Genomic DNA, 25,712 nt, shown 5'->3' with positions numbered 1-25,712 from the left:
ATTTTTATGCATATGCGTTGTATGTTTTTAGTTAGGTTAGGTTATTGTCGTAGTGAAAACCATAATACCGATGCGATTAAGGTTAATCATTCAGCATTAATGTAGAGGATCCATCTGATAAAGCTCATGCACAGCCCTTCTCAGTTTCAACTCCCACGTAACATGCTGCACAATTACAAACATGCGCTGTATGTGGCTCTGCCAGTCTAACAGATGGGTTAGCCTCGCTGCGATCTCCGACATTCAACTCTCAGAGAAGTGGGGCCGTGGTGGTCTTCATGATACCCAGATGTTGTGCCAGCAAGATACTGATAGGTACCGTCCAAATGTAGGCCTCATGACCTTGCATTTCTTAACCCAAATATTATCCTCAAATATTACTAACACATTTTACCCTTGGGGTCAATCTGACCCCAGGGATATTTGCCTCCAGAAAATTGTTGAACAGTTTTTATGTCAGGCACTTTGTTTTTCTGTTGAATACCTAAATAACCCCTTGATAATTAGGTTAGTGTATCTTGAAAATCTTTCATCCAAATATTTTTTCATTCATGACCCTCACAGAATAAACCATATTGATTTATGTTGGTGACATATTTATTTTTATCTTCTTTTTTGTAACATATTTGGGGTTATTCGCTATTAAGTCCTCTACGTCACTTTCACTGTGAAAGAGCTGTTCCAAAATGAGAATATTGTCATTTCATGAATGTAACTCGAAAGTATCAACTCTGTATCGGCAGGTAGTCACACACAGACAAGTTTTACACGGCCAAAACAGCTAGGGGTCAAATTGACACCAGAGGAACACCAATGCCTGCAATATCCATTCAGCACATTGAAAAATATTATCACAATGATTTTATCCTTAATCAGTTGTACCCATAAAATTTAATGAATAATGAATCAAAAAAAAAAAAAGTCAACTATTATTTTTGAATGATGAACATTGAATGGGGTGACATTGACCCCAAGGATAATAGGAGAGTTAATATTAGTAAAATGTCTTTCCTTAAAGAAAATGTTATTTCAATCTTACTGTCTCAATCAGGGAACCATTGCATATATTAAATTGTGCAGCAATCGTAAATCTTTCTTTTTTTTCAGTCACCATTTATATTTCTAGTGAACATAAAATGGGCAATTTATCTTTATTTCTCTGTGCTTACTGCATGCAGTATCTCAAGCCAACTGTGTCAATCATTCAACAGCCTTTGTTAATTTTATAGTCAAATTATTTTTTTGAAGGGAAGCCTAATTTCTGCAGCTAATTAAAATGTGTAACATGAGATTAACAATAGGAAGGCCACGGGGGTTAGTGCTGTGATACTGGAGTTCATACTGCATAATAGAGGTGTCAAAGCTGAAAACAAGGCACGAGTAAATTTAGCACAGCACCAGGGGTGATGAATATGCAATAATAAATCCTTTCTAACAAATACGAAGTTTGAAATCTGAATAAATGAAGCGTGTGTGCGGAGGCAGCACCGACCTTAATGCGAAGTGCTAGAAATTCTGATTGGTAATGAAGTCAGGCCCTTTTTTTTTTTTTATTTCTACAAAGAGGTCATTGATTTGCAATGTAACGACACTGATGTTCCTGATAGATCCAATTCACCACGTCAATGACATAAACACACTTGGATGTGACAATGTGCACGTGCCTCAGGAGAGTGGCATTCAATTACCGACCCCGCTGCCGTGTACTGCCGTGAATTAATTTTCTCTCGAGCTTCTGATTTGTGTCTTGAATCGCTCTTTGCAGCAAACAAGGCTTTGATTGACATCAGCCTAATATAGGTGGCAGCGTGCAGATCTGGTACATATGCTTCCAATGTTGGAGATAAACGTCTTACTCATTGGCTTTGGACGTAAAATGGCACTCTCACAACTCAGACAAGGTTTCTGTAACACTTATTATTATTATTATTATTATTATTATTAATAATAATAATAATAATAATAATAATAATAATAATAATAATAATAATAATAATAATAATAATAATAATAATAATAATAATACATAGATAATATGCATTTCCTGAAGAAAATGTGAGGATGGAGGTGAGACGTAGAACGGGAAACTTTTACAGAATGAACTTTTATTTTGAAAGGGTTATCTATTTGACTTCCGAGCACAATCTATGACGTGATCAGCTTTTATTGTGAAAGAGCAACCTGCAACCTTCACAGAATCTGCTTTTATTCTGAAAGAGTTTTCTATTTGGCTTCCGAGCACTATCAGCTTTTATTTTGAAGGGACATTATGCAACCTTCACAGAGTCAGGTTTTATTTTGAAGGGGCTATCTGAAACCTTCTCAGAATTAACTTTATTCTGAAAGGGTTATCTATTTGGCTACAACCTATCCTTATTTTGAAGGGGCCACCCGTAACCTTCACAGAATCCACGTATATTCTGAAAGGATTTTCTATTTGGCTTTTGAGCACAACCAATGGCATTATCAGCTTTTATTTTGAAGTAACATCTATAACCTTCACAGAATCAGCTTTTATTCTGAAAATATCTGTTTGGCTTCAAAACACAAACTATGATGTGATTAGCAATTTTTTTTTTTTTTTTTTTTTAAAGGACATCTATACCTTTATATCTATAAGTATAACCTGTTAGATTAAGAATAACTCCTCTGAGTCAGAATTACTCCTTGGAGTCACTATAACCCTAAGTGTACTTCTCGGAATCGGTCTGATCGTACCGCTTTTAATTGATTTGAGTGCGAAATTGATAATAAGAGGAGTGTCCTTGGTATTCTGTGTGCTGGGGTAAGTCACTCAGTAAAATCAGACTAAATTTGTTTGGATGACTTGGAGGACAAAAGTCTGTTCCATATTAGTAATAATGATAAAGTACACAGAAAACAATACATACTTTTAATGCTTGCAACAATGTTGCTTCGCACACCCCCAAAAACGCTATCTTAGCAGTTAGAAAGTTAGGAAGGGAGGTTGCTGAATATTTAATGAAGGAAGGTGCCAGACTTGCGTCTTACTCTGGGAGTTCTAATAGATAAATAAATAAATCACAATAACTGCGGGTCTTTGAAAAACATCAAACAGGCAGCCACAGATCTAAAATCAATCACCGACTATAGCTCAACACGTACACACATGCTTCCTGTTAAGTGAGCATCTAATGCTTGGCTTTGGGAGGCAGGGAAAGTGGGAGCAGACACCTTAATGTGCCTCCACCATATGTTGTCAGCTACTGATGGATGCAGCTCTCCCCAGCAACTCCACTGCCTTATTATGTTTGCAGGTGACTCTGCCGTCATAGATAAAGGTAAAGACAAGCCATCTGTTCTTTACTCTGGCAAGGTGGAGCTTACAAAAATAGAACCGTTCGAGTGTTCGCAAAGTTGTGTGGTGTGCCCTGGGGTTGGTTTTGTAACCTGAATAAATTAATAACCAGGTTTGACACCTTCAGCGTTCACAGTGCAGTGTAAGCATTTTTGTCAGAGAAAATAGTCAAGAATTATTCTGGTGAAACCTAGGCAAAGACAAAGGCTGTGTCCAAAGTGTCATACTAACATACTACTTCTACTAAGTCTGGCGTCAAAACTAGTATGTAGTGCGTTTACATTAGACAGTATGAAAAGATTGAGTATGTGAGAAATACTCAGATATATGCGATATATGGACATACACAAATATGCACAGTGGGCACACGAGTCATACTCAACGGCCCCATGATGCATTGCGAGCAGAACGTAAAATGGTCCTGGGACCAGCTTCAAGCTAAAAGTCAAAGATCCCCTTTTCAAAACAAAAGCATCTGTTCTTGTCTTCCATTAGTATTTTAACGCTTTTGAAGCTAACCAGACCGTTTTGTCAAGTCGCACAATGACGGGTCTCTGAAAATCTCCAAAATGTTGGCATGAAATGTGTCTACGCATGTTTTATGGATCAAATGAGCAAACGCTGATATTCTACTTGGTCACTTTCTTGCTTGAAATGTTTTCGGAACTTTCAAAGGTGGCGAATCAACATACTGTAGATATTTAGCCTCAGTGTGCTTCAGTTTCTTGACGTTGTAGGTTCGAAATGCATCTTGGGAAACTTGGAAGCAAACTTCAGTGGGACTGCTCATCATCGTTCATCATCCTAACAAGACTTATAGTATATAGTAGGCATACATGCTCATTGAGTTTGTAGTCCATAGTATGGAGTATGTCATTTGGAACACAGCCAAACCCTTCAGTCAGCTGTGCTGTAAGTCTAAGTTGCATATAAGGATCATGGCCTTTACGCATTCTCACAATTATCCAAACATCATAATCTACTTGGTAACGCAGCCCGAAGATCATTTAAATTAAAATTCACATAAATGTATCACAGTTGGATGTCTATTTATTTTTCATATCTCGATGGAGAGCGTTATTTTCCAAGGCATAAAAACCCAGATGGAGGCTTCAAAGTGCTTGCATTATCCATAAATAGAATTTGTCTTTATCCGCTGAGAGTTAAAAAATCAAAAAACCCCCAACTAAAACCTGTTCACACGAAGCCACTGCAGAGCATTACAAAGCTACGGGCTTTGAATTATCTCCAGGTCGGCTTTTTATACTTTAAAGAAAAGAAGGCAAAAAAAAAGAAAAAGAAATCAAGCACACGTCTCCTTTTAGACTTCAACAGCATAATGGTATTTGCTTAACTGAGCAGCCGGCAATCACTCTCCTCCTGCCAGTGTCATATCACTGATCAAGTGTGGCTCAGTTCCTGTCTGAACGGAGGGCTGCCAGACGTAATGCAATAAAAACGGGTGCACAGCTTGTCTAAAAGGACCCAGGTCCTGTTTCCTGCTGACGATACCAGAATGAACGCTTTCTTCTCTTTGTCTTCCTTTCTTTCTTCATTTCTTTCTTTCTCCTCCTCGCTACGAGTCGGAAGTCGTTGAGTTATAAAGAGCCAATTGTGATTTCTCGGTCACACCTTTGTATAACACAATGTACGGAAAAGAAAACGGACATTTCTATTTATTTTAGGACAAAGGGTCGATGCTACTGATCGGTAGAGGTGAAAGTAATGGATTACAAGTACTTACATTACTGTAATTGAGTTGCTTTTATGGATACATTCTAAATTATTACATTAATTTAATGTTTTTGTGATTTTTTTTTTTTTCATTTCCATTTCAGGTTGTGCTTTCTACCTATTATGTTGTTAAACACATGACACATTTCACATGGCACTATTTTAGAGTTCATCAGTGTAGCTATACTTAGAGCCTGACAATTATTTATTTTTTAAATTATTTCTTAGTGTTATGTTATACTTTTATTTTATAGATGCCTTTGTGAAAAATAAATGAGGTTTGTTCCTTTGTATGTTTATACACGAGATATTTACTGCATGCAAGCGAACCATGGCAAGATTTATGACCAAAAATCAACATGGAGGGGGTGGAACTAGTAACTTTTACTTTGAGTACTATTTAATTGAGCTAATTTTTTACTTGTACTTCAAGTAACAGTACTTCTACCATAATTTCCAGACTATAAGCCGCTACTTTTTTCTCACGCTTTGAACCCTGTGGCTTAAAACAATGACGCGGCTAAATTGTGGATTATTCCCGGTTTTATAACTTCATGCCGCCAACAATGAAATTGTTAACATTAAATCGTTGTTGTATACACGGAATCATTCTGATCACCCTTTTTGTCACGATGCACACTGCCTCATCATAGCAACGACATGGAGAAATGTTGTCAGAGAGAGACAGAGCGAGCGCCCGCTGAAGCAGCAGCAGCAACGTGGATGAAGTAAAAGTCGGCCAGTTTGTAATAGAAGGATAAACAACATAAAGTTGTCAAATCACCGTGTTAGGTTTGTTCAGGATTGATTGGTGCTCTGGACTCTGATGCTGACGGAGACGTTTCCGTAAGGAGGACGGACAGACGGAGATCAGAACAGCCTGGATACAGTACGATATTCAGTCTGTTCTGCGTTGGATTTGTTCAGAAGCGATTGCGTCCGTATTCTGACTCAGAGTCCGACTCGCTGTGATCGCTCCTCGGTAGTTCATGGAAAGAAGAGCGGACGAAGCGGTGTATCAGTCTGGTTCCAGTAAAAAATGACCATAAAAAGCTGTAAATGGACTGATGTGTAGAGTGGGGCAGTGAGGAGGTGACTTCATGTAGTAAAGGCAATTGATCAGTTGGAACTCGGACATTCAGGTGAAACCTAACTTGAATACAGTAGTCCGTCTACCTGCCCGTTCTGATTGGCTGAGCTGTCTGAAGGGCACCTTCATCAGCCAATAGAGTGTGGCCTATGTTGGGCTGCGGCATATGTGGATTTTTCTTAGAAAATTGCTAAATTATTGTAATGCGGCCAATGAAACAGTGTGCTTTATAACCCAGAAATTACGGTACTTGAGTAGGAAATATCAGTACTCTTTACACATCTGTAGATATAACCAAAAAAAAATAATTGTGGAGGTTTGTATCTCTTGAAACTGAGCTGTAGTTGAGTCCTGATTTAAAACATTATGCCATGCAAATCGACATAACGGCAGCCATAAATAAAATTGCCTACTTTACTCTTCACAATAATGGCTCCAGCAATGGTTAGCCATCATCTTAAAAGCATCTCTTACGTTGACATTACTGTCTTCTAAACTGTGGCAGGTGGCTTTCACGTAACGTGAACCGTTGAACTTCGAAGTGACGGTAAATGAATCAGCGAGACGTGATGTGCTTCAAATCTAACCAGTGCTCGTCTTATCCAATACAGTGTATGTGATTGTTGAACCCACAGATGCCTGGTGGTGTGATGGTAAACAGAATCCTCTCTTTCCAGCTATGGCTCACAGTGAGTGTCCATCTGGTAGCTTCCCATGGGTTCTTATTATCCTCAGCTAGCCAGAGGTTTTCTGTTTCCGTACAGTTAGCCAGCACCTACCTTAGCGGCCAAAACCAGAGCTCTTTGCAGATACCATGACCAGGTAACCACACTGTGCTGGTGCAGCCTTTTTTTTTTATTTATTCCACAATAAAGACACAACAGAGAAATATAAGTCACCTGCATTCAAAAACATGGCACTTGCTTGTGTTCAGTCAGAGGTGTAAAGAGTACTGATATATTCTACCTAAGTATAAGTACTGTTACTTGATTGAAATGGTGCTCAAGTACAAGTAAGTCATACGTAAAATACTATAAAACAAGTAAAAAGTAGCTCAATTAAATAATACTCAAAGTAAAAGTTACTAGTTACTTTCAAATCCGTGTATCATTCGTTCATTCTTTTTTCATTATGTAACAAAAACATGAAAAAAAACACTCATTATTTGATATTTGTTTCTAAAGCCAAAATAAAAAAAAACGAAAACGCCTTGTTTTTCAAATTCAAGCTCTGTTGCTTCGGTACAGAAAACAAAAAACGAACACCTTCATTTGTTTTCTCCATTACCGATTGGCTAAAGTTTGTGACCCGAAAGTGTACTCTCATCCGACGCTAACGGCAGTTCGGCATGACGAGATCGCTGCTTCCAACTGTGCATCCGAAACGTGTCCTTTTCGCTTTAGCTGGTGTTGGGCACAGAACCTCCTCACGGACATTTCGGAGGATTTAGAGACTCCTGAGTGTTGCAGAGCTAAAGATATCACGGAATGTGTAACGCTTCACTTCCGGGTCACGTACTTTGGCAAATCAGTAATGGAGAAAACGAATAAAGGTGTTCGTTTTCTGTTTTTCGTTTTTCTGTACGGATTTGAAAAACAAGGCATTTTCCGTTTTTTTCATTTTGCTTTTGGAAACAAATATCAAATAATGAGTGTTTTTTTTTCGTTTTTCATGTTTTTGTTACATAATGAAAAACGAATGAACGAAAGATACACGGATTCTTTCACCCCCCATGTTTGTTGTTGTTGTCATGGTTCCCTTGCATACAGTAAACATATCATGTATAAACTTAAAAAGAAGGAGACAAATGTACCACAATTTGGAACTTAATTTATTTTTCACAAAAGCATCTGTATAAAATAAAAAGGTTTGCCAAAATGTACATTTCTTTTAAAAAAAAAAAAAAAATAGCACCAATGAATTCAATTAAAAATGTTATATTCATTTCATTCAGTATTTACTCACTAATGGTTGGGTGTAGAAATATAACAAATGACTTTACTTCTTTTAAAAGGTGCTTAAGTCCAATAAAAATAATGATTTAGAAATATACTAAACAAAGTGCAAGTACCCATAAAAGCAACTAAATTACATCAACGTTATACTTAATTACCTCTGTGTTCATTTTAGTTTTTTCTCCACATTGGAGATGAGATGATTGATCTTGCCCATATGAACAGATGCTCAGGACTGTGGGTATAGCTGAGAGGCCCTGCTGTCCTGTTCTGACACCCTGCCTAGGCAGATTCAGTCATGCAGCTGACCTCTACACGCTCTTAGCGCCTGCTGAGTGGTTCTAAAACCAACCTGACAAAACCATAACATTCTGCACTTGTCTTGGCATTCGGCAGCAAGGAATATTTTTTGCACATTCCTTTTATATGTCGAATAACCCTGCTGGCCTATTGTCTGCTTTTGTTTACGGCTGCTGCAATTCCTGGTTTTTTTGTGCAATCCTTGTGCAAGAAATGGTAACTGTTTAGCAGAGACGTGAGAGAAAAAAGTGATATGGAGAACACATTTTCCAGTAGAAAGAATGAAGGAAAAGTGAGACACCTAATTTGTTTCTTGCTTAATTATTATTATTATTATTATTATTATTATTATTATTATTATTATTATTATTATTATTATTATTATTATTGCTATTGCTATTGTTTTTATTTATTTTTTTATTTTTTAAGATCTAGAAAACGTGTCAAACTCCAGACCCGGGGGCCAAATTTGGGCAACTTCTATCAGAGCAGGGCCAAAACAATGTGATTGTCTGATCTGAGGGTTACTTTATCAATATTCATGTTAGCATTGAGAATAATAACCAATCTGAGCTTTAACACTGGAAAAAACAAAGGGTTTTGTCTTTGTTGTCCTTCTGTGTGGATTTACATTTTTTTTTTTTTTTTTTTTAGACATTTTGTGGGTTTTCAAATGAATTTTGTCTACTTTATTTTCAATATGATGATTTTTTTGTTGCCTTTTTGTGTGTTTTTTGTACAATTGTGTTAAATTTTTTGAGCAATTTTGTGTATTCTGTCATTTTGAAGTTCTTTTGTATATGTTGTTGTTGTTTTTGTAGTAATTTTGTGTTCAAGTTGTCTCCCACTGTCTCGTGACCCCAAAGGGTTTTGTCTTTGTTGTCCTTCTGTGTGGATTTTGTGTGGACATTTTGTGTCTTCTGCTGTCGTTTTCTGTGTCTCTGGAGTTTTGTTGGGCACGCTCAAAAGTAAAAATGAAAGAAACATTAATAAACATTTTGTATATCACCAACTAATTCAGTTGTAGATATCTCAGCCCCTCCAAATACACAAATTCAATTAAAGTCCACTATATTTGCAGAGCTCAGTTTTTCCAGTACTTATATCACATGACAGCCATCATTTTTAATCTCAAATTGTTGAAAGAACTAACATATTTTTTTCATTTTATTCCAAGAAATTTCCCCAAAATCAGGGAAATTAAAGTGAAAATCCTTCCGGGACTGATACACTCACATACTTTATCATTTATGAGTAGAAGTGCAAACCAGGGCACATTCATGTTGAATTTGCTCTTTTTCCCACTTGAAATCTGTGGCCCACTTAAACTCAAACTGGTCCATATTTGGCCCCTGAACAAAGATGAGTTTGATACCCCTGGTCCAGACAATCCTTTATTTTCTGAGCAGGAGTGCAAAGCATGATCAGAATCTTTTTACCGCATTAGAATCCCCTTCCACCCTCTTCCAGGTTGTGATGCTTTGTGATGATTTTGTTTTTGCCTTCTCTCTTTTTGGCCATACAGCAAAATCATAGTCAAGCTTTGAAATCCATGCCCCGCAACTCAAAAAGTGTAAAGTGTCAGATAGGAGCTAGGTCTCAAGCCATGCAGAGCGCTGTGACCATATGGACACTGTCCGCACGCCACTTGGGGTTATATTGACGTGCAGTTGGGAAGCAGCAGCAGCGGCTTAACACAAAATATATCTTTACACACACGGTGTGAAAACAAACACCACCGGCTTATTGCTTGTCTCAGTCAACAGTGGATGTCGATTCATTTCAGCAATTGGGCCTCTGATGTTCACCATGACCGTGGAAAACTGATGGAAGAATTGGAATTTCGAAACGGGAAAATTATTTTTATATAGAATCGAGCCCCAATATGACACGGAAATGCCTCACATGCATGATTTGGGACAATGCCACGCATTTACACGCTATTTTTCCACAGGAAAACGGGTGACTGAATGTCTAGAAAGTGTGACAAAAAGACAAATATGTCCAATTCCATACAAAATCAATCCTGTTTCTTACGTGTTCCGGTTTGTCTAGTCATCATGTTATCCTGTGATTGAAAATGAATGCCAAGCTTCCTCTAAAGTGTGTTACAAACATATTGTGAAGAACAAGCGTATTGAGTATTGTGACTGCATTCAAAGCAGAAAAGGCACTGGAACAAAGACAGCCTTAGCTGATGATGTATTAGTTAAACTGGTGCTCATTTTACATGGTGACACTTACCAGCATAGCACATGCATTTACAAGCACACGGCTGTCACCGCATAGGGTTTCATGCATAACGTGAAGGTGATTGGCCAGTTTGTGGTAATTTAAGGTTTCACAAATAATGTTTTAGCACCATATTACGCATTTATTTTTTCCCATTAAATGAGTGGCTGAGGGTCTAGCATTGTGGCTAACGTAACAGCATTATTTTAGTGTAACCATCCCAACTTTGTAAGTCATCTGAAGCATATAAACAGTTAATTTAATAGCAGTATTTGACTCTATTAACCTTATTCAGCATGTTTGGTAAAAAATTAAAAAAAAAGTGACCAAAATGGTAGAAAAGGTGGTGAAATGGGATTTTAAAAACCACAAAAATTGGTAAAAGTTGCAAGTTAGAGTGGTCATGAATGGGCAGAAAAAGTGGTAAAAAGGGTTCATAGTGTCAATATCAGCTTAAAAGTGGCAGAAATTGGAGGACCAAGTGGTATAAAGTAGGAACATATAATTTAAACTGGAAAATTATGGGCTGATAAATCATGAATGTAGTTAAATTGGCAGAGATAGGCATGAAATTTGGTGAAAAGAGGTTAAAGTGACGATAATGGTCAACATAAGTGACATTAGGTGGGAAAAGTGGTTTATTAGTGGCAAAATTGTCTTGAAAGTGAAAAAAATTGCAGAAAAAATATTGAAATTAGATAGAGAAGTGTCAGAAATGGGAGTAAAGTAGCAAAAACGCATTAAAAGAAGCAAAAATATGGCAAGAAACAGTGATTAAAATAGGTTAAAATATGGTGTCGTTGTAGATAAAAGGGTTAAAATAAGCTAAAAATATTCTTAGTTTCTTGAAGGCATCTGGCGACCCACTCCCACTGTCTCGTGACCCCAAAGGGTTTTGTCTTTGTTTGTTTGTTTTTTTTTAGACATTTTGTGGGTTTTCAAATGAATTTTGTCTACTTTATTTTCAATATGATGATTTTTTTTGTTGCCTTTTTGTGTGTTTTTTGTACAATTGTGTTAAAATTTTTTGAGTAATTTTGTGTATTATTCTGTCATCTTGTGTAATCTCGTTTGCATTTTGTGGGCCTTTGAAGTTCTTTTGTATATGTTGTTGTTGTTTTTGTAATAATTTTGTGTTCACGTTGTTGTTTAGTGTGTCTTCTGTTGACATTTTGTGCCTTCTGCTGTCGTTTTCTGTGTTTCTGGAGTTTTGTTGGGCACGCTCAAAAGTAAAAATGAAAGAAACATTAATAAACATTTTGTTAAATCACCAACTAATTCAGTTGTAGATATCTCAGCCCCTCCAAATACACAAATTCAATTAAAATCCACAATATTTGCAGAACTCAGTTTTTCCAGTACTTATATCACATGACAGCCGTCATTTTTAATCTCAAATTGTTGAAAGAACTAGCATATTTTTCTCATTTTATTCCAAGAAATTTCCCCAAAATCAGGGAAATTTAAGTGAAAATCCTTCCGGGACTGATACACTCACATACTGAGCCAAAAATAGCCAAAGCCAAAAATATTCTTAGTTTCTTGAAGGCATCTGGCGACCCCCTCCCACTGTCTCGTGCCCCAAAGCTGAGAAACCCTGGTTTATTAGACAGTAAGGTAATCTACACAGGGAAAATTATTAAACTGAAAGTAAACAGAAAAGGGTAACGTTTACCCTTTTGCAAATTTCTTTCTTTTAATTTCAGTAAAGACTGAATTGGATGTGGGTCCATAATTTGATGGCTTAGGAATATTGCTGTTGTGTGAATTGTCACTGAAGCATTTGGGGGGAAGGGATGAATGGGGCTCACAAGGGTTTATCCCAAAAACTGTAACATAATGGTGCCACAATGACTCGTTGACTGTCCAAGTCTTTTCTGTAGTGTTATTAAAATAATTGTGAAAAAAAAAAGTTGCTTACCTAGCGTAGAACTGTTGGTCACATCTGGGAACGAGAGAGAAAGAGAAAGAAATGTCAGAAAGTTAAAACAATGGACAAAGTGAGATTTCAACTGGCTTAAGTTGTCACCTGCTTCCCCAGAAAAATCTGCTCCCTAGCATTGTGCAGACTTCAGGATAAGAATAGCCGCAGTTGAGAGGGATCATTTATTAATGGAGAGACAAAAAAACACCTCCCTCCCAGATTTTAAACTTTGCACATCTTGCATTAATATTTGTCAGTGACTGGAAATTTTGTCAGCACAGGCAGAGATGATGTAAGCAGAAACCTTCATCTATTACCGAGAAGTCATCGCCAATTTCCCACTTTTTTTTTTTTTCCACTGGTGCAGCTGCTGAACAAACAAACACTCTCACATAAATACACACTAAAGTGTTCCCCACTCTCCATACGTCTCAAAGGTAATTTAGCAGCTCTTGGTTGTCTCCTGCCCTCCACGTTCCTTTCCCTACTCTTGTTAAGGTGACGGTGGACATCCAAATTCCCCCAAGTGTGATAAAACTTGTCAAAAAGAGCCTGAGCATATGCCGACATAACCAAGCGTGCATCCGAAAAGGACACTTTATCACTAATTGAATGTTGCTACCTGAAAAAAATTAAACAATTTATAGATTAGCAGAGAAAAGTGGTTCTGCTTGACAAACTTCCTGAACCAGCACTTTGGAATTTTCACAAATAAATACTGATTTTACTTAACTGTACACTTTTTCCCCCTCATTGAAAATGGTCCCTGTGCAACTATAGCATCCTCAAGCAGTTTTACTTTCTCCTAAATATGCAATAAAACAACAAAATTACAAGATCTGACCATACCAAGGGTGTAGTGTAGCGGAAAGTGGTGGCTCAGGACTAATTTGGAGTCATTTGTGCTTACTATGCAGTCTGTTTGTGTTGCTAAGCAGAATATATTAGTGACGTGATTTATCACCCCGTAATGTTCCTCGCTCTGCATTATTTACATTTATTTTTTTTGGCATACTGTATGTGCTGCTAATCCCCCAAGGAAGACGGACACGGTGTGAATGTGACTACAATATATGTTTTCTATGGTAGGACCAATCTATTTTAGGGGCTGAAAAGAAGGGGAATGACGGGATCCAATCTCAAGGCCACCCATTACCATTCTGTCTGACACACATTTACACTAGCTGCCACTGTTGTTGGCAAACAGAGAGAGCACAGCTGAGGACCTTGAAGCTTCATGCCTGGAAAATTGGACCCAGGGGAGCGGGGATAGCAGGAACTGAATTTCAACTTCAAGAGCCACTAGAAGCACCTGGGAATTCACTGACATTAGCATAAGTGTTGTTTTGCTAGAAGCCCACAGGACCAAGAATTCTGATGTGATGCTATTTGAATACAATAGTGAAATGTATCAGAGATTAATGGTTTTTGGTACTGATTTCGATGACTGAATGTTCTTGGGATGGATAGTATTTAGTAGAATTGTAGAATTTCTGCATAGTTGGTGCCAAACTTTCCCAAATCTGTGACCCATTCTCTAAAACAGTGGTTCTCAACTTTTTCAGCCCGCGACCCACAAAACAAAAAGTTGCCAGAGACCGGGGACCCCCACTGGAGCTGAAGAGTGGCTGAACACAGACATACATATTGAAGAACATAAGTCCATAAGGTCAGCAAAATGGTGCTCAATTGTTATGTGAATCTGTGATAACCACATGTACTTATTGACCTGAATAATACCCACTGTTATCCAGGAAGATTATTATTTGTGCCATCGTATAAAGTCATTTTAAAGATGTAAATCCTTGTTTTAATCGGAAATAACATGGGTTGAAAGTGACCAAACATGGTGGAAAAGGTGGTGAAACCACAGAAAATGGTTAAAAGTTGCAAATGAGAGTGGCCAAAAATACGGACAGAAAAAATTACTAAAAAAAAAAAAAGGTTTAAAGTGTCAATATTGGTACAACTAGTAGGAACAATTAGTTTAAACTGGCTAATAATGTGCATGACAAATTGTGAATTTGGTTAAATTGGCAAAAACAAGCAATAAATATGATGAAAAAGGTTTAAAGTGACAGTGATTGGTCAACATATGCGACATGAGGTGGGAAAAGTGGTGGAAAGGATTTCTAAGTGGCGAAAAAGTATTGAAGGTGGAAAAAATTGTGGAGAAAAGGCATTGAAATTTGATGGAGAAGTGACAGAAATGGGAATAATGCAGCAAAAATGCAATAGAAGGAGCAAAAATGTCATTTCTGAAAGGCATCTAGCGACCCCCTCCCAGTGCCTTGCTCTAAAAAACCTGAAAATGCAAAATCATTATCTACCAAATTCCTATTTTTCACCATCTAACTCGGTTACTTGTGTGTCAGAGGAAGTTTATGGATTTTTTCCAAACTCGTGTGGTGGAAATTTGGGGCCTGGCCTCCCCAAATCCATGGGGGGGGGGGGGGGGGAGGGAGGGGGGGGGGGGGGGGGGGGAGGGAGGGGGGGAGTGTGGGCCTAAGTGGATTAGACTTTCGAGGCTGGTGGAGGAGGAAGCAGACACTGAGGCTCTGGCGGCTTCCATAAACCCACTCTGTGAACCAGAAAATTGATGGAAGAAGGAAAATCTTTTATTTTTTTTTTTACCACCCTGTCCCACCCTCCTGTTTTAAGCAGATAAGCTGCTTCCAGGGTCTTAGTTATGCTGTTTAGATCCCACACCACAATGTAGAAACTTTTGACGAGGCAAAGAAAAGACAAGAAACTGAGAAGTCTGGTCTTTGTGTTGTACTTTCTCTGTTGACGAGGGATTTGGGGAAGTTTGGAGGGGTCAACGCTGGAAGGAATTACAAAAAAGCCTACGCTGTGATGTCATTAGCTTGCCACTGCTCATGCATATGTTATGTGGTGCGTTACTATGCTAAGTTTTACTGTGAGTAGCTGCTGCAAAACGGATACAATAGCTGTGTCTCAGTTGAGTGTATGGCAGGCTCACAATAAACCCTTGTTCATTTTCTTCGATATTCAAATTGTTTCCTCTCAACGTGTGATGGAAGTAGTATTTTTAATTAAACTTCGTTCTTTGTGGTGCTGCCATATTTGACAGAAGCATTCAGGTTTCAAGCAATGGCTAGAGTGAGGTATTGTAGTGGTATGGAACCATATACAAATAGAAATATCAGTCTTTAAAGAGTAGCTAAACCCCTAAACCACTTTTTTTTTGCTAAACATGTGGGTATTAAGTCATGCTGTTGACTGATCCTGGTCAAACTATTAACATTTTAGTCAATTTGGTGTATTTTGTTGTAAAATATGAGTGACTGTACTCTATGGGTTGAAACCTGGCTATTACAATTGAATTTTGCTATTGGCTGAGAAGGAGATTCTGTGACGTCATTGGACCATCCTGCGTCAGTGTTAGCCCCGCCCCACGAGTAAAAAACTAGCACTTGTGGACTCCGTGGTGAGTAGGTTAGACTGAGAGAATTGTGAATAGGGAGGTATATTGAGTATTAAGTAGCTCGTTAGCATAGCATAGATTGTTCTTTGGAGATCTTATAGTACAGACTGGGCGTGTCTTAACTGAGCCCCGCCCATAATCAAAGCATTTTTTTTGAATTTCCCCCCAGTGGCAGGTCAGCCAGGGCCAATGATACAACTAGTCATTGAACATATATAAGAACAAGTACAGCTAACCCTAAATATACTGTATCAATCGCCTCATCACTGCATTCCTTTTATCATGCATGAAAAATCAGTGTATAGTAATCTGACTAATTTCTCTATAGTCACAGACAAAACTTTACACCAATCCCAAGACAGAAAGTGGCTTATTTAAGAAATGATGATATCGTTTACATATAGTCTGATCATTCCTGACGCTAATTAAAATTGTGCATCATTTTGAGGGATATGTTTTCCTCCTCTGCTCTGTTGCTCTTCTCTTTCCAGCTTTAGGCCAAGATATCTTTTTGATGGAGTCAGTCTTGGCATTTCTAGGTCATTACATAACATCTAGTGCAAAACATTATGGACAGCACCACCTGAAAGGAGTTGAAAAAGGTAGTGGGGGCTTTTGTGTGGTCTTTTGTGATCTATTAGTGGTTGTTGTGACTTTGTTTTTAATCTGATAACAGCCATGCTTTTAAATAAGTTATTAGATGATCAGTGTGTAATTAATGAAGACAAGTACTTCAATTTGCAGGTTTTCCTTTCTTATTATCAATCTAAATATTACCATTTGCACTGAAATGTCTGTACAAATTATGCAGGATAGTAACACAAACCACCACATTAAGTCTGCAAGTGGCATTCCACAGTTAATCATTTAAATATCTGTCAAAACCTGCACTGCTTCATTCCCTCTAAATCCAAATAAGAGCTTATCAGAGTGATGAATGTAATCCCAAATAAATTGTTGGAAACAATCTTATTCTACATTAGGAATATCCTGTTTCTCAGGCATGGCGAAGCTCAGTAATTACTGGTAATTTACTGGCAGTGGATGAATGGTTGGTGTGTCATTTTAAGCAAATACATTTCAATCCAGTGGTTCTCAACCTTTTCAGCCAGTGACCCCCAAAATAAAGGTTCCAGAGACCGAGGACCACCACTGTACCTCAATGTGGTTGAACACAGACATGAACATTGAAGAACAGTCATGTGAGACAGTCATCTATAAGAGGGGAGAAAAAGGAGAGATTTTTGGGTTCCATCCATCAAGTCAGAAAAATGATGGTCCATTGTTCTATGAATCTGTGATAACCACATTTATTTATTTATCTGAATAATATCCACTGTTACCCAGGAAGTTTAGTATTATTGGGGCCATAGCATATAGTGATCTTAAAGATGTAAATCCTTGTTTTAATCAGAAATAAAAATGGGTTAAAAGTGACCAAAAACGGTGGAAAAAAACGGCAAAATGGGATTTTAAAAACTACAGAAATTGGTTAAAAGTTGCAAATTTGATGGGCAAAAACGGACAGAAAAAGTGGTAAAAAGGGTTGAAAGTATCAATATTGAAACAGTTAGTTTAAACTCGCAAATAATGGGCATGACAAATGGTGAATGTGGTTAAATTGGCAAAAATAAGTATGAAATATGGTAAAAAGGTGTTAAAAGTGTCAATAAGTGGTGGAAAGGGTTTTTAAGTGCTGAAAATGTCTTGAAAGTGGAAATAAATGTGCAGAATATACATTTAAATTTGTTGGCGAAGTGGCAGAAATGGGAAGTAATGTCGCAAAAAATGCATTAAAAGGAGTAAAAATATATCAAGAAAAAGTGATGAAAAGAGTTTGGTGTAGTTGCAGAAAAAGGGTACAAATAAGCAAAAATGGGCTCAAGTTGTTAAAACCCCATGGTTGAGAACATCCTCGGTTGCTACGGCGATGTTTCATTCTAACGGTGAAATCACACTGTGGCCAATCTAATGCATCAGCAGAGCAGGTACTTGTGTAGGTACGTTAAAGCTCTATTTTTTTTTTCCCATAGTGGCAAAGGCCATCATGTGTTTATATAGAGTACGGAAGAGAACAGCAGCTGCCAAACTGAACGCTCGCTTCAGCTGGAAAGTAAAATCAACAGAGCAGGAAGGCATCTGCAAAGGAATCGTCGAGCCTCAAGTACCTCTTGTCGCTCAATTTAGACCATGACAACAAAAAAAAAGTCGCAGCTCCTCCTGTCACCATTTAACCTATCCTCTAGTGTGGAATTGGACCAGCTGTTTTTTTTACAGTACTACATAATAGAATGAAATGGCTCTGCCTGGCTGGATTTCAACAAGCAACAAAAGAGGCTTGCATGCACAGGGTGTGAGAATGAGTGATGCTGCTTTTTGATCCATCATGCTGCGAAATCTCACATTATTCCATTTGAGACAAACAGGACACTTTTTTGTTTGTTTCTTGTTGTTGTAACAAAGGATCAAGGATACGGAATGGGCCTGCAAAGGTACCTCAGAGTTAAACACGAGTATGACAGGAAAGCCTGATTGATGCCTCTGCTTTTTTTTTTTTTTTTATTTATTTAGGTTTAACATTTAAAAAATAAAAAAAATAAAAAATGTGGTGCTCCCCACTTTTTTAATCCCCCTCCTTAAGTAAGGCTGTAACTACAGTACATACTTTGTGAAAGACAGCTTGATGAGTGCACTTAAAACTCCAAACTTTTTGGAGCAGTTGTCAAACTGAGAGCTGTCCGGTTTAAAGTCTGCTCAGGCATGACAGAGGAGCGAGCTCTGCTTATGTTAGCACTACAGCAGATGTTTTCCTCCAGTTGCAGCTGTCTTCTGTTTAAAGACAGAAGTGCCATACTTTCCTATGTGTATCTTAATCGCGATGCTTTCAATTGTTCTTTATAGTTCAATAAAACCAATGTCTAATCAGTCAATGGAGGCCAAACAAATACACATCAAATACTGCATTTTCACTTCTTTTTTTCAGTTATTTTCTCTTTTTTCTCATCTCTTTCTTTTTCTCTTCCTCTTCTGTTTCGAGAATAAAGTTTGAACATATGAGAAAAAAAACTTCATATTAGCATGACGTATTAATTCATAAAAAGACAAATTTATGAGAAAAAGTCTGAATTTATGACAAAAAAACTTCATATAACAAGAATAAAGTATGAATTTTTGAGAATAATGTCTGAATTTATAGAAAAAAAACTACATATGAGAATAAAGTCTGAATTTATGACAAAAAAATGCATACAACAAAAATAAAGTCTGCATTTTTTGAGAATAGTCTGAATCCATAAGAAAAAAGTCTGAATTTATGACAAAAAAACTTCATATAACAAGAATAAAGTATGAATTTTTGAGAATAATGTCTGAATTTATAGAAAAAAAACTACATATGAGAATAAAGTCTGAATTTATGACAAAAAAATGCATACAACAAAAATAAAGTCTGCATTTTTTGAGAATAGTCTGAATCCATAAGAAAAAAGTCTGAATTTATGACAAAAAAACTTCATATAACAAGAATAAAGTCTGAATTTTTGAGAATAATGTCTGAATTTTTGAGAATAATGTCTGAATTTATAGAAAAAAGTCTGAAATTATAAGAAAGAAGTCTGAATTTTCGACAAAAAAAACTTCATATGAGAATAAAGTCTGATTTTATGACAAAAAAACATGCATATAACAAGAATAGTCTGCGTTTTTTGAGAATAGTCTGAATCCATAAGAAAAAAGTCTTAATTTATGACAAAAAAACTTCATATGAGAATAAAGTCTGCATTTTTGAGAATAATGTCTGAATTTATAAGAAAAAAGTCTGAATTTATTACAAAAAAACTTCATTAGAGAATAAAGTCTGAATTTATGACAAAATATTCATATAACAAGAATAAAGTCTGCAGTTTTGAGAATAGTCTGAATTCAAAAGAAAAACGTCTGAATTTATGACAAAAAAAAAAAAAAAAAAACTTCATATGAGAATAAAGTCTGAATTTATGACAAAAAAACATTCATATAATGAGAATAAAGTCTGAATCTATGAGAAAAAAGTCTAAAATCTAATCCTGCACTGATCCAATGGGTCCTTCCTGGTGCCTTCTAAAACCAAAGTAGTGATTTGAGACTTTTTTTCCTCCCCTTCTTCTTCCTTTTTATGTAATTCCTTTTTTTCTCTTCTATCTCTTTCTTTTTCTCTTCCTTTTCGAGAATAGTGTGAATTCATGAGAAAAGTCTGAATTTATGAGAAAAAAAACCTTCATATATCAAGAATAAAGTATGAATTTATAAGAATAAAGTCTTTATTATTGAGATCAAAGTCTGAATTTATAAGAATATAGTCTAAATCCATGAGAAAAAAGTCATGTCAAAAAATCTCAAATCTCATCCTGTAATGGTCCAATCAAACCCCTGTAGTTCCTTCTAAAACCACTTGGAAAGTAGTGATTTGAGACTTTTTTCTATCCATATGCAGTTCTTAAACAATTCAGCTCTGCAAACCTTGATGAGTGATCAGAAGTTGGTAGATAAGAGAGCCGTGAGCTCTGAGCAGAGTTTTGACCCAGGGTTAATCTTCGTCGAGGTGGGATAAAGGCTCTCATGCCTCAGGAGAAGCAGAAGAAAAAAGCACAATAGAATGAAAGAAATCAAAAAAAAAAGGCAAAGGCAATAGCCCCCGAAGCCTCTGGCATTGAAACATTGGCTTGGCACTTCATATCAGCCTCTTTTGAAGACGGGAGGAAAAGCCTACAGGCAGTCGTATGTTGACCGCTATGATCAAGGCTTCGCTAAGAGTCTAATTGCAGTTGTGTCTTCAGGCTCCGATCTGAGTTTGAGAAGCTATCGCAGACATTTCAAGATTTGACACCAAACACTCATCTCCCAAAATGAAGATGTTTAATGGTGGCTTTTCGTCTGTGTTTTTAGTTTCCAATGGACTGACTGAAATCACATATGTTTAAGTGTTTGAATAATAAATATTTACTATTCTCAATAACATTGCATTTGTTATCATTAGGCAAAACATTGTCAAAACGTCTGTTATGACTTTGTACGTGGGTGGTGACTTCTGACGAGCTGTTTTCTTCCCCTTAAAAACAAATACGGTAATTCTGATAAAGCTGGTGGACCAAAGAGCCAGTCAATTACAAGAGCAAAGCGATTACGAGGAAAATGGAGTTCATGGCATTGGATATGAAGAAAAACCTGCCACTATGTAGGACTGAACGATTAATGCAATATCATAAAACGCAATTTTCTAATCGCAAAGGCTGCAATTTTTAATTTTAATTTTTTTCTTGTCCTGTTAAGTTCAGTGTGTGTTTTAAGAAGTGCAGTCCACGTGTTTACATGTTTCATGAAACGTGAAGTTCGGTTTGATGAAGAGGTAAAGCCACAGATTTGTTTTGCTTTATTGCTGTAATCTGTGCTTTCAAAATTTCTACTTGTTTAAAGTTTAAATAAATCTGAAATTGTTTATTATGAAACAGATTTATTTATTGTGTGTGTTCATTGAAAAATACATGACAAGAGGCCTTTGGACAAATATTTGCATATTAAATCGCGATCGCAATATTGAGGAAAAAAAAAAATCGCAGTTAGATTATTTTTTTCCAAAATCGTTCAGTCCTGCCACTATGTACAAGTGACAGCAATAATAACTTATCTGTGCCGTGTTCATTCTTGTCATTACCTGTTGACTTTTGAAATGTAACAAATGGTGAACTTTAATTTTTCATTTTTTGTAGAACATTTGACTTGTAGGAGCTTTTGTCCTGTAACCTGTAATTATTTTTTTTTAATTTAAAAAGCCACAAAGCTGCTGCATTTGGACATTTTTTTTCCCTCCTTTTTACACGACAAGGAAACTTAGAACCCAAGACACTTTATTGATGGTTTGAGATGTTTTATCATCATCTATCTCAAACCTTGTGATTTTCTTTATTTGTAAAAGCAAAATACTGCTGTGCACTTTATTTTTTGGCAAAGAGCTGAAAATATGTCTGTAGCACAAGTTTTGTTTGTTTTTAAAATGTGGAAAAATGAAAGACTAAAGGAACTGATATAATTTAGCATTTTGGACAGCCATGCTCTAAACTTTTCCTTTCTATTTGAGATAACTACCTCATGTGCTGTTAAAACAGGGGTGTCAAACTCATTTTAGTTCAGGGGCCAAATACAGACTTGAATCTTAAGTGGGCCACAGATTTTAGGCGGGAAAATGACTAATTTCAATATTATTCTCACAACGTATATATATAGAATACAAAATATGTAAGAAACTGACAATATCTAAACAATAATTGACATATCTCAATCCCAACAGGATCTTCACTTTAAATTGCCTTAATTTTGTCACCAACTTCTATTAATTAAGGGAAATATCATGTCATAATTTAAGGAAAATTTAAGGATTTTCTAAGAATTTTTAGTTTTTTCAACAGTTTAACATTATAAGCACCAGAAAAAATGGGAGAACCTGCAAATATCGCATTGATTCATGTTTTCTCCGTCTTGTTTTTTTACTTTACTTTCTCCGGCGGATCAGAATTGGATGGCCTAAAGGGCCACGTTTGGCCCCCGGGCCTTGAGTTTGACACTTGTCAGTTGAAACAAAGATTTTTTATTGTTTCACAGGTATTGTTCAATGTTTTACAATAAAAAAAAGATTAGAACGTTCACGATGAATGCTGTCAGATATTTGAAAAAAATCGGAATCGGCAAGTCAAGCTTTTTAAATATCGGCAGAGGTGACAAGTAACAAAGTACAAATAAGTTAACTACTACTTAAGTAGTAGTTAAGTAGTTTTTTTCTGGTATCTATACTTTACGTGAGTATTTATTTTTTTGGCAACTTTTTACTTTTACTCTTTACTTTTTTAAACAAATATCTATACTTTCTACTCCTTACATTTTACAAATCAGCTTTTAGGACCTTCAAAGATGACGTCGCAATGTAAAAAAGATGCAAACTGCTGCTTGTGGAAGGCTTTTCAGCACTGCAGGACTCATTTTCAGACCAAAAAGACCACGTCTCCATTCCAGAAACCTGGAGAACATGATTCTCTTGAGGCTGAATTAAACATTTTGGTAGTTTGAGCTTTTTTTCTGTTAGGCAGGTCCCTTAGTTTCATGCTTAACATTTTCAAGTTTTTAAATGTTAAACTCAAAGCTGTTCTGGGATTATTTGAGCTTGTGCAATTTTGGTTTTTTTCTTGAAACACCTTTTTTCAATACACATTTTGTCTATAATTAGTGCCATACCAGTATTCTACAATTTCTTAAAAAAGAAAATATTTGGAATTTGCGGGTTTAACAACCGTTTCTTATGATTGAAGGGACGTTTGTTTTACTTTTTACTTTCTTACTTAAGTACATTTAATAGCATGTACTTTTTTTTTTAGTTTTACACAACTTCATAAGTTTTAACATTACTTTTTTTTATTCAAGTATTTATGGTTTTACTTGAGTACTGAAGGCTAGTGCTCTTGCCACCTCTGAATATCGGTGCACCCCTAGTTTAGTCATCAATTGTTCTTTTTTATTTGTCTTATTTTATATATTGGCTAAAACCTCAATCACTGTTTTGTTTGTGTCATCAAGATTTGTCTGCATTTAAACGTTATCCTCATTTACATCATGCAAAGTAGGTCAGAAGTGCTATGGGTAAAAGTGGACTCCTGTTCCACTTTACACACTCCCGCTGACCGTCTCAGGCTGTGCAGAGCCCATCCTTGAATCTCTGACTCAAACAGATGATTAGGCGTAATGAGTAAACAGTGTTCTCACAAGATGTGAGCATTGCTTATTGCTTTTTAATTGTGTTTGTCTCTGCACGCCCTGTGAGTTCGCGGCGCCGCCGTATACCTGTGTGCGCTGGCCCGTGTGGGGCCAGGTGCAGTCATTACCACAGGACAGATGGATCAGCAGAAGTTCTACCCGTTCCACTCGGTGGCTGCCATATGTAGGCTGATCATTAAAAAAAATGACCTTTGACCCTTAAGCGAGTGCCCGTCATTTGGAAAACGGTAATTGAAGCTGTCTACCAGTGTTTAGGAAGTATTTGTTTGTAGATGTCATTGCTTTGAATAATAATAATATTGATCTATTCATTGCTCTTGGTTGTGCCTTTTTCTGTTCCACTTTTTTTTGCTCGTATCTGTCGTTGTGCGCATGTGTGTGACATCGATGTCAGATATGTTTAAGTTTGGGAGCTTCTTTTAATATTGGCAATGCTGCTCCGTTGAAAATTCATTAAAGTGCTCCGACCCCTTTGCCATCTGCGAGAGCAGGAGGGGGAGAGCCGTGCGAGGAAAGCAGCTGGCGAGAAACGGGGAAGATGAAAATTCTGACAAGGGGCAAAGGCATGCGGGCAAGCCCCTTTACACAGAATAAGGAGATGCTGATACGCTTTAGGCCTGAACTGCTATTTATTTTATTTCCAGACCTTATCTGTAGGTTGGGTTAAAATTAGATTCTCAGATGAAAAAACAGGGGAAAAAAAAAAAAGCTGGAAGCAATACTTCTTGCAGAAAAAGGAGCCAAATACACAGTGTTGCGTAACTATGACAATAATAAAATAATTTAAAAAATACAATCCCTTAGAGATCTAATTAAAAATGCAACACAGATTGCTTAGTGTCAAGCGAAAATGTAATTAACTCCACAATTATATACAGTATATTACCAGAGAAGAGTGTTTTCCATAAAGCTCCATTGCTGAAGTGAATTGCTAAACAAACACCGCCAAACTAGATCGTCATATAAAGAGATTTAATGGCTTTATGCACATATCGAGTGGTTAGACATCCATGTCCAACACTTAGCCTTTCAAATTTGAACTTTCATTAAATACACCATCCAAACTCATTATCCATGTGGCTCCTTTGCTAGCTCAACCACAGTCACTTGAGTGACTCCGTTGACGGTGTAATCTATTTAGCAGCTGTCATCTAGTAAGCGTCAGTTATTTTGTACAACAAAGCAATATGAGTTGTACTGTTTATATGCACTGTAATAACTTTCTACTACACCTGAGCTCTTCATAAAGTCTGAGCCCCAATGTTATTGCAGTAATAAGCGGAAATATAGAGCAATGCAATATGCATTACAATCATCCCCAGAAGGAAAGGCACACACACGCACACGCACACACACATACACACACACACACCCACACACATGCAGTCTTTGATGCACACACACAAGCTCACGTTCTCGCTGACAAACGCATGTGAAGATGGGAGGGCTCGGCGCTCACATGCAGACACACTTTTCTTTCCCCCTGCTTTGTCTTTTTCTCACATCAGTGCGCACACGTCAACACGTGCACGCTTCAACATATGCCTCAAAGCAACGCGGTGTAATAGGATGCCTGCACTTTGCCTCGTCTCTCCTACTCTGACACTAATCAACACCTCTCGCGCTATTAAAAATTCCTCTCCATGCCTTTTGATCTGCTAACTATCTAATTTACATGACTGGCACTCAGCAAACCAGCCTGGTGTTGGAGAGAAGGTGTGATGAGGTAAAGTGGGATGAGGAGGAGGGGGGCTCATGTGTCAGAGATGGAGGGGGAAAAGGAAAATTAATAATGTAAATGTAGAAAAAGCTAGACCTGAACGTCTTGTTTTTATTTTTCCGTCCTCTTTTTATCATTTTGTGGATCTTTTCTCCTCTTTTTCCCCTCTTGGCTGACTTTGTCAAACACTCTG

The 25,712-nt window shown here is 37.0% G+C and overlaps 1 protein-coding gene across 49 annotated transcripts in view; it reads right to left on the bottom strand.

The window, feature by feature from the left end:
* The window catches only part of LOC114480326 (receptor-type tyrosine-protein phosphatase delta), a 486,676-nt gene that overhangs the window by 349,032 nt on the left and 111,932 nt on the right, over positions 1-25,712 (bottom strand). For all 49 annotated transcript variants that reach the window (XM_028474351.1, XM_028474374.1, XM_028474368.1 and 46 more), the window contains exon 4: positions 12,552-12,575. The gene's annotated coding sequence lies outside the window, so the exon portion shown is untranslated. The remainder of the gene's footprint in view (positions 1-12,551; positions 12,576-25,712) is intronic.

Source organism: Gouania willdenowi, chromosome 18 (genome assembly GCF_900634775.1).
Source record: "Gouania willdenowi chromosome 18, fGouWil2.1, whole genome shotgun sequence".
In the NCBI taxonomy this organism is placed as follows: domain Eukaryota; kingdom Metazoa; phylum Chordata; class Actinopteri; order Blenniiformes; family Gobiesocidae; genus Gouania; species Gouania willdenowi.
This window is presented reverse-complemented; position numbering and strand designations above follow the sequence as displayed.